We start from the raw sequence: 9,586 nt of genomic DNA on the forward strand, positions 1-9,586 counted from the left end.
TTCCGATGGAACGCCAAGAACATCTCTATATTCGAGATAGTTCGAGGTTGCATGTATTTGTCACGCTTCGTTGGCGACAGCGACCTCTGATCGGCCGTTACACCACGAGCGTTGCAATTTCGTGCCAAAACTCGCCCGAAGCAAACACGGTGTGTTTTTGGAACAACAAGTAGCGCCCTAGCCATCAAATGCTCATTACAAAGTAGCAGTATTGCTAAATGCTTACATTTACGACAAAACTACTATTTGTCCCGGGTCAATTAACCAAAATCATCGTACTTACCATACAGGGTGCCACTTGCGAGAAAAATACACACGTGTGCGGTGACCTTCTATAATTAGGGCCCGGCAACAATAACAGCGTGTTCGCATTTTTGTCACTGCCGCATTTTAGTTTACCGAACTATTCCTGACTAGGCCTAACTACAGAGATGCGTTTATTCTCGTATAGAACCACTCAGCGCTTAAGGCTTACTGACTTAATTACTATATTATCCGCAATAGTTATCATGCCTAGAAATAATCACGCGTTTGTTCACCTTATTCCACTCGAATTCTTCTTGTAACTAACTTTTGCTCAACCTATTGTACAAATTGTTCCTTCTAATAACTAATTCTGCCGTGTCATCGTCTAAAATCCATCCAGATCCATGTGCTTATCACACAATTAGATCTAGCACACGTCCCGGGTCATCTGCTTGTCTAATTAATATCGTCTTATCTATCGCAAGGATATACACCTATAGCCGGCTTGTAACAGTTCTTGACCTTCCTTGACCCAGAACCTTGATTTTCTACCTGAAGTCAGCTCCTGATGAACTGATGATAACCATGTCCTGGGAACGACGCCGTATTACGTGCGGGTAATATTCATTTATGACCCTGACAACGAAAATCGTGCAACGACGATCACGTCTCCAACATACAGGAAGATCAAAATCACAATGACGTTTTTACGCACGCGAATGCTTTATGAGCATCGCACGCCCGCGCACCTGCGAACTGCGATCCAAATATGCGGCAACCCCCCGCTGCTGCGCAGGCGCGCACGCACAGGTCATGATCAGTGAGAGAAAGACCACGATGCTCTCCGCGCTCGTGGAGAGACCGACATGGCCTCTTTTTTCTTGACAGTAACCTACATAGGGGTGAACAAAGTTGCGCCGATGCGGAACGCTATATGTCGCGATTACGAGAGAAGATCTCTGCCCCCTGTATAGTATAGGTCTGACCGCGCAGGTCTCAATAGTGCATATATAAGTTGGCGTCTTCTGCGACGAGAAACGTTAACGTGAGTGAGTGACGTGAGTGACTGCATCGGTTAACGTGAGTGAGTGCGGGACGCAGTAGTGGGATGATAATACAGGTGTTGTTGGAGTAAGAAAACAATCAGCCCTATTAGGAGACCCAAGAAGAATTGGAGCGAGCAGGTACGATCTTATATGCTGCTATTCGCGCACGCTTGCTCATTACACCGTGGTTCTACACGACTGTTATATTTATGCGTTATCTATGTGTAGATAATAACACTTGTTATTATCTACATTGTGTTATTATCTATTCTTGGCGTTATCTATGTGTACTACCAGTATTGTGGTAGCTTTATTATACACTACATGTAGTCAAGAGCTAATAAATACCTAGGTATAATTAGAGGTATAATAAATAGAGGCATTTATTAGCTCTTGATGTAGTATATAATAAGGAGATGATAGCCGCACATGAATTGACAAACATACAGGCGCACGGACGGACGGACGGGTGGACGGGCACACAAGCGCGCGCACACACACAGTCAGACGTACAGACAGGCAGACGGACGAACAGACGGTCGGTCGGTCAGACGGACGGACCGACCGACAAACAAACGGCCAGACAGACAGACAGACAGACAGACAGACAGACAGACAGACAAACAGCCAGACAGACAGACAGACAGACAGACGGGCAGACGGTCGGTCGGTCGGGCGGACGAACGGACAGACAGGCAGACAGCCAGGCGTAAATTAACATCGAATACACAAATTATACGTAGCGGTAAATATGCGAAAAGCGCACGTAAGTGCAACGAAAGAAAGTATATGTGCTGTGTGTTCTTGCCCTGCCCTGCTTTAATTTCGTTCCCTGTTATTTGTACAGATGCTCGTTTCCAGCCAGTCTAGTGTGAACAGCGAGTGAATAACGAGTTCACAAAATAGTGGCGAAATATGGTCGAGCGTAAAAAAAACTACGTCACCACATTAGTACTGCTTACGCTCATGGAGACACTGTAGTTTAGAACAACTTCACGTTCTATTTCACTAGAGTAAAACATTTTCACGGTGTTAGTAAAGGCGGCTTTTGCCTCGCGGGCGACACACACACGCACACACGCACGCACACACACACACACACAGTGTGTGTGTGTGTGTGTGCGTGCGTGCATGCGAGTGCGTGTGTGGGCGTGTGCGTGCGTGCGTGTTGAGAAAGCTGGTCGCAGCAGCTGTTGCCTTGTTAGTATAATGTAGTAACAAGCTTACATGTGTTGTAAGTTAGTATAAAGTATTAGTGCATCACATGATAAATCGTTGAAATTTCATTGGATAACGTCGCAGGTACTATGAAACAATGGTGCCCGCCTGTGCGGGCACTATTGCTTGCGCAATGCAGTTATTTCCCCTACCTGTAGCAGTTTTCCTGAGTCATCGCCAGGTGGCGACACCAGCGTTGTTATCAGTCAGACGACAACAACATGGAGCGCTCCAGATTTTCCACCACCGACTCTAGTGAATTTGTAAAACAGTATTCCAAAGGATACTCGGACAATACTTTTATTCCAATGTTTATTCCAGTTGCAACGTTTGTGTTTTAATACAAATTGAAATTGTTCGTTTAAGAAACTTTGTCTTATTCACTTCATATTTGCCGAGTAGATTGCAAAGTCATGTGGTGCACTAAAAACATTATTGCCTGTTGTTGGTGCACTATGAGAGCATAGTGCACCAACAACAGGCAATAATATATAAATAGTAAAATATAAAGTATAGTATTAGTAAATTAGTAGTAAAATAGTCGTGAGTAGCCATTACAAGTTGAGAAGCACAGTCGGAAGAATAATGCATTCATGTGAGCATGCATGCGTGAGCGTGTGGGTGGGCGAGTAGGCTTGAGTGTTTGTGTATGTGTGCTTTTGTGTCGATGGTGTGTGGTTATAACTCACCTATCCAACTCATGTGAATTACAGGTGGCTCTATAGCCAATCGTTGTTGCATCAGGACATTCCATATGAGGTTCTAGGCAACAAGGTGCCGGCAAAGTCAACAATTCGGCGAGCACGCATGGAAAACTCGCAAAAAGCAGCTGTCTAGCTTGAGCAATCTAGCAAGAATATGCAAGAAGCTGTGATTACCTCGCTCGGACAGATCAGGTGATTGCGGCTGTATACTCAGCACTGTGACCTTTGTCCTTTGACCTTTGCAGATCTTGCTCGCGGAGTTGAACACGTTCTACCTGAAGTTTGTGCTGTGGATTCCGCCGCCGCACTACCTGAACGTGCTGCGTCTGGCCATACTGCTGACTACCGGGGCTGTTGCCCTGCGCGAGACGTTCCAGTATCTCGACGATCCGTAAGTGAAAGTCCGAACGTTTGCGGCAATTCGTAAGTGAAAGTCCGAACGTTCGCGGCGATTCGTAAGTGAAAGTCCGAACGTTCGCGGGCGCGATCTGTAAGATGAAAGTCTGAACGTTTGCGGCGTTCCGTAAGTGGAAAGTCCGCAACGTTTGCGCGATCCGTAAGTTGAAAGTCCGAACGTTTGCGGCGATCCGTAAAGTGAAAGTCGAACGTTTGGCGGATCGTAAAGTGAAAGTCCGGAAACGTTCGCGCGTCCGTAAAGTGAAAGTCCGACCGTTTGCGGCGATCGTAAGTGAAAGTCCGAACGTTTGCGGCGATTCCGGTAAGTGAAAGATCGAAAGTTTGGCGGCGATCCGTAAGTGAAAGTCCGAACGTTTGCGCGATCACGTAAGTGAAAGCTCCGAACGTTTGCGGGCGATCGTAAGTGAACAGTCCGAACGTTCGCGACGATCCGTAAGTGAATAGTCGGCGAAAGTTTGGCGGCGATCGTCAGTGAAAGTTCCGAAGCGTTTGCGCGATCGTAAGTGAAAGTCGAACGTTGCGGCGATCCCGTACTGAAAGTCCGAGCGTTTCGCGGGCGATCCGTAAGTGAAAGGTCCGAAGCGTTTGCGGCGATCCGTAAGTGAAAAAGTGCCGAACGTTTGGCGCGTCCGTAAGTGAAGAGTCCGAACGTTTGCGGCGCTCATCCCAGACGTAAGTGAAACGTCGAACTTTGCGGCGATCCGTAAGTGAAAGTCCGAACGTTCGCGGGCGATCGCGTAAGTGAAATCCGAACGTTTCGCGGCGTTCGTAAGTGAAAGTCTAAGGATTTGCGGGATTACGTAAGTGAAAGTCTCGAAAGTTCACGTCGTGCTGTAAGTGACAGTTAACGTTTGCGACGATTTGTAAGTGAAAGTTGAACTTCGCGCGCTCTGTAGTGAAAGTCCGAACGTTTGCGCGTCCGTAAGTGAAAGTCCGAACGTTCGGCGAGCGATCCGAAGTGAAGTCCGAACGTTTGCGCTTTTATCCGTAAGTGAAAGTCGAACGTTTGCGGCGATCGCGTAAGTGAAAGTCGCTTAACGTTCGCGAGCGATCCGTAAGTGAAAGTCGCGAACGTTTGCGGCGATCCGTATGAAAGTCGCGAACGTTCGCGCGCATTCGTCAGTGAAGTCCGCCGAACGTTTGCGGCAATCCGTAAGTGAAAGTCTAAGTTTCAGACGTTCGTAAGTGAAAGTCCGAACGTTCGCGCGATCCGTAAAGTGAAAGTCGCGAACGTTCGCGACGTTCGTAAGTGAAGTTGGGGGGGGGGAAAAAAAAACAAGACGTTCGGCGGCGATCCGTATAGTGAAAGTCCAAAACGTTCGGGCGACGTTTCTGTAAGTCAAGTCAACGTTCGGGCGGCGAATCCGTAAGTGATAAGTCGAACGTTCGCCGCGATCCGTAAGTGAAGGTCGAACGTTCGGCGACGTTCGTAATGAAAGTCCGAGTTTGCGCGATGCCGTACGTGAAAAGTCCGAAGTTTGGCGCGATCGTAAGTGAACGTCCGAACGTCTTTGCGCGATCGCAGTAAGTGAAAGTTTCAGAACGTCCGCGGCGTTCCGTAAGTGAAACTCCTAACGTTCGGCGGCGTCGCGTAAGTGAATAGTCGAACGTCCAGGCGTTCCCCGTAGTTGAAAGTTCGAACGTTCGCGGCGATCCGTAAGTGAAAGTCCGAACGTTCGCGACGTTCCGTAAGTGAAAGTCTAAGATTTGCGGCGATCGCGTCAAGTGAAAGTCCGAACGTTTTGCGGCGATCGCGTAAGTGAAAGTCCGAACGTTCAACGATGACTCTCGCGTCGGCGCGGACGCACCGCTTTTGCGTCTGCTCGCTGCCGGTGCGTTCTCGTTCGCTCGGCGGGCGAAACGGCGGGGGTGCCCCGGTGTACAGTACGCTTAGTCCTGTGTTTCTGCGGGAGCGACGTGTTGAAAATGTTTTGTGTGAAGCGTTCACCTGATGCTTGAAAGGCCAGCGCTGCTATGGGCACGCGATTTTCACAGGCGATAGAAGCGCGTCGAGCTGTCATGCGTTTGGAATTACCGATGAACGTAATTGTTCATCGTTAAATACGTGTATACAAACGTTGGGCATTGCATTGCTGCCAGGGTGTTAGTCCAGGAAAAAATTCAGGGAGTCTCACGCATCTGGCGAAGCGAGGATGGCTGCGGGCGCGAGCGGGCATAGTGGGAGGGTGTGGGAGGGTTTTCCCTCCTAGCGGTGTGACAATTTGTTAAAACCTTACCGTATAATGGTGGTAAATTGTAGTTGAAATGCCAAAAAAGACAGGAATCCTGATATGATTTTATATTTTTATACGCACTGTTGCTCGTTATACAAGGTGTTATTACTGCTCTACTCTAGCTACTGATGCTTCACCGATGAGGGCCAGCGAGGAAAACAGAAACGATTTAATTTTCACGCAGGGGTAAAATTGGGCGCCTCATGCCATCTTTATTCATCGCAAGAATAGGCCGTCAAAAGGACGGGTAGACGGTGTCTGGGCCTAACACACTGAGTATAAAGCGTGACACTAGAGTTTATTCTAACACAGATAACATAACACAGTAAAAACAATGTCATAACATACCGTGTCGTTTGAAAAAACCGGCGGCTATTTTCACTGAAGTTATATGTGATTCAGCGACTTAGTGGCGCGTCCTGCTTGTACGGCCAAGCGAGCTTTAATGATGTACCAATGCACTCTGTGTCCAACTCGGCGATGTCGCGGCGTAAATCTGGCATCACTAAGTAGTCAAACGCTCTAGTATCTATGCTTACGTTGAAACGCCCGTATTCAGAAGTACGCAGCTTGGGGCCGCCCTCATGCCGTCTTATCCAATTTATGCCGTCTCATCGCAGAATAAGGCCGTCTTTTTTAGAGCGGTGTCCTGGCTAACACACTGATTGATAGGTTTGCGGAAGTTGGCAGCTGTAATTAAGGTTGCTTTGGCGGACTGTTTCATGAGCTCGATTCCCGCCGCTGAGACGCGTCGGCCTCGGAAAACCGGCAACTGCTGAGACGAGTAGCGGCGACGCTGTTCTTTTCTTAGGCTCACTTTGCCATCGTCAAGCTGAGGCTAATTGCGCCATTGGTCGTGCGTAATCTCGTCCGTCGGTCCGTCCAACATTTGCGTTCCACGTGCACGATAACTCAGCAACCGTTTGCCTACATGTTTGAAATTGGGTATAGTTGTTACGGCTATGCTCCCATATTACAACGTCTATTTTGGAGCACGCCAGTCGACGATACTTTCGGAGCCACGGCAAATTTTTGGGGAAAAATGGAATTGCCATTAGTCAGTTCAAGGTGCACCGATTTTGCTTATTTTTGATATGTGAATGAATAAGGCTAGGGGTTTGATATTTAAAAAAAATTATGCAATATTAGGTAGGGTTTGGCAATTATATAGCATATTATATAGACACAAAACATCTGGTGTGTCAACTCGTCTGGTTCTTTTTACAGATTTCATTGACAATATCTTTATTGCAAAATTGGTATTCCTCTCCACCCTGCGATAAAACGTGCTATATTAGAGTAAAGATTTACAAGAACATGTTCGGAACGGCAGCATAACCTATTTATTTCAAACGCCATCGGCTACAAAGCGGTATAGCGCCATCTCCGGTCAGTGAAATTGTGATTCTATTTTGGTTTATAGATTATTATTGGGATATATGCAGATGGCAAATCGTTTCTATACTACGTCCGATGGTTGCTGCATTAAAACTGACTTCTTCTTACTAGCTCATTTGTGTCCTTTTTTTTTGTGAGCTATCAGTGTCATGCCACTTTCATTCCTCATCCGTGTTGTTGCGCGTTCTTGCAGGCAGTGCGGAAGGCTGCCGGCAGGCAGGCTGGCTGCCTGGCACGCCATGGCTTAATCACGACTGCTCATGCGTCGTCAGTTTCGCTCGCGCCGGTTACGAAGCCGCTGCACGGCACATGCAGCTGTTCTGGACGTGGGCCTCCTACTGCTTGTCGTCTACGACGTCTGGCGCTTCTTCATCGCAAGGCCGCGACGCGACGACAATCGCGAGTGGCGAGGCAAGAGAGCGTGCGCCGCGGCAACGAGCATCGAAGTGCGTTGGGCGAGTCGATGGGCGAGCAGGGCGTGTTTGCGGACGGAGCGGCAGATGGGGGCCACTTGCTCAGTCCGCGTGAAGAATTGTCTTGAAAGCCTGCGTGCCGGGTGGGACGCTTTCGAAGGAAGATGTGGGCCAGATCCTGCAGTAATCAGAGTGTTGTGCTGGCGTGTATATGTGTGGCATCCTGCTTCTAGGAAATGCTCCAGCCAGGAGCAGTTAGGTCTCTGGGCATGGGCAGTACGATCTTTCCGACACTTTGGCATCTTCCATGTAACGTTTACGTACTCTTGAACGTGATTCTGTCGGCCACTGTTATTTTCTTAGAGATTGGCAATCACGTGCCTTTATATCAATGTTAGCCTGATATTTTGGCGCTATTGTCGCTTGCCGCGCACGTTCACGGTATAAGCGAAGTTGAATTTTATTTATCCATGTGTTTTAATATTTCGTACGTATTTTGTTGTTGGGCTGTTATTCACAGTAACTTATATAGTTCTTTTTTTTTTACGAATAAACGTTGTTTTCTGTTTGCATATTTTCAAGTGTATGTTGTGATTACATTTGTAGGCTAGTATTTATTTGGCAGTGAAGAGGTCTCATGCTATAGTATGGTTCGTGAATTTCTTTATTAATCTGCCTTCGTACAAAGCAGTGTAATGGAGGATAAGAATGTCTGGCACGTGTCTCATGGGCATAATAATCGGGGTAATATAACCGTTTGCTGATTCACTTTCCTGGCAAACTTTGCATATGAAATTGTAAGGCCACACACGCATTCAACCAATTAGAAATTATATTAGAGGTCAAGAGTTTTTGTATTGTGTAGCTGCGATAGATATTATCGTGTTCGACAGAGATTTATTGGTTGTTGGAGACAAAAAAAGATATCTAATAATATGACTGCTATAAATCTCGCTAAATACATTGAGCACTATATATATGATGTGAGGTTTCGTGCTAACGTCCTTATATGCAGCAACTTTGAATTATATATATTTTGTGTGATTTCGTGATGCGGCTTTATATTTTTTGTGTAGAAAATTATCTACCTGATGGATAATCTGCAGATGAAGTGAACTAAATCGCATGACATCATAATAATATTATGTTGGACAATAATGCGTATACTGTAGTGTCATGGTTTAAGGGTGTTGTTAGCAACAGTGAGGAAGGCGTGCGCATTGCAAGCAGGCTGGATAAGCATGCGCACAGAAATTAATTAAAAATACTGCGCATGTTTTCGCGATACACAACATAGCATTTTATTCATGTTAAATAAGCTACAGTTCATGCTCTAGCTCTGCTAGAACTTGGCAGCTCTAATGACGCGAATTTCTACCAACGTAGTCGGATTACATTTCAAATACAAAAATGACCAAGCGGGTTCAGCCATTTTGGTCACCAACGGTCGCGATCCTGACGGAATGTGCCCCACCAAGATCCAGAGTGGAGGCCTCCGGCATAGATATCATATAGACAACATGCCATTTGCGGTACGCATTATGACGCTGGTTTGTTGGTACAAATATGGGGCAAAAGTTACCTTATGACTGCATACGCGTTTAGTAGCTTATCTTTGTGAACGATATTCCCTTGATTTGATTATGGCATTTCGGTAATTGGAACATGAAGTAGGCGAAACACTGTGTACCTGAGTAACGCGTCATCTTTCCATACTGGCGGCGCGCGGGCCCGTTTATTAGGTTACCTGTATTATGGTTACGGGTTATTATGGTTACCGCGTTTATATACGTTATCATTATTATTATTATTACATATATTATTATTATTACATATATGCATTATTATAGTCTATTATGATTATATTATTATATTACCGTTATGGTTACGTTAATTACCGTTATTATTTA

General features: G+C 46.3%; 1 protein-coding gene across 1 annotated transcript in view; it reads left to right on the forward strand.

The window, feature by feature from the left end:
- Window positions 1-1,238: 1,238 nt before the first annotated feature.
- The window catches only part of LOC106813742 (myeloperoxidase-like), a 23,894-nt gene continuing 15,546 nt past the window's right edge, over window positions 1,239-9,586 (forward strand). The window contains exon 1 of the mRNA XM_014817959.1: window positions 1,239-1,430. The gene's annotated coding sequence lies outside the window, so the exon portion shown is untranslated. The remainder of the gene's footprint in view (window positions 1,431-9,586) is intronic.

This window comes from Priapulus caudatus, unplaced genomic scaffold (assembly GCF_000485595.1).
Source record: "Priapulus caudatus unplaced genomic scaffold, Priapulus_caudatus-5.0.1 Scaffold818, whole genome shotgun sequence".
Lineage (NCBI taxonomy): Eukaryota > Metazoa > Priapulida > Priapulimorpha > Priapulimorphida > Priapulidae > Priapulus > Priapulus caudatus.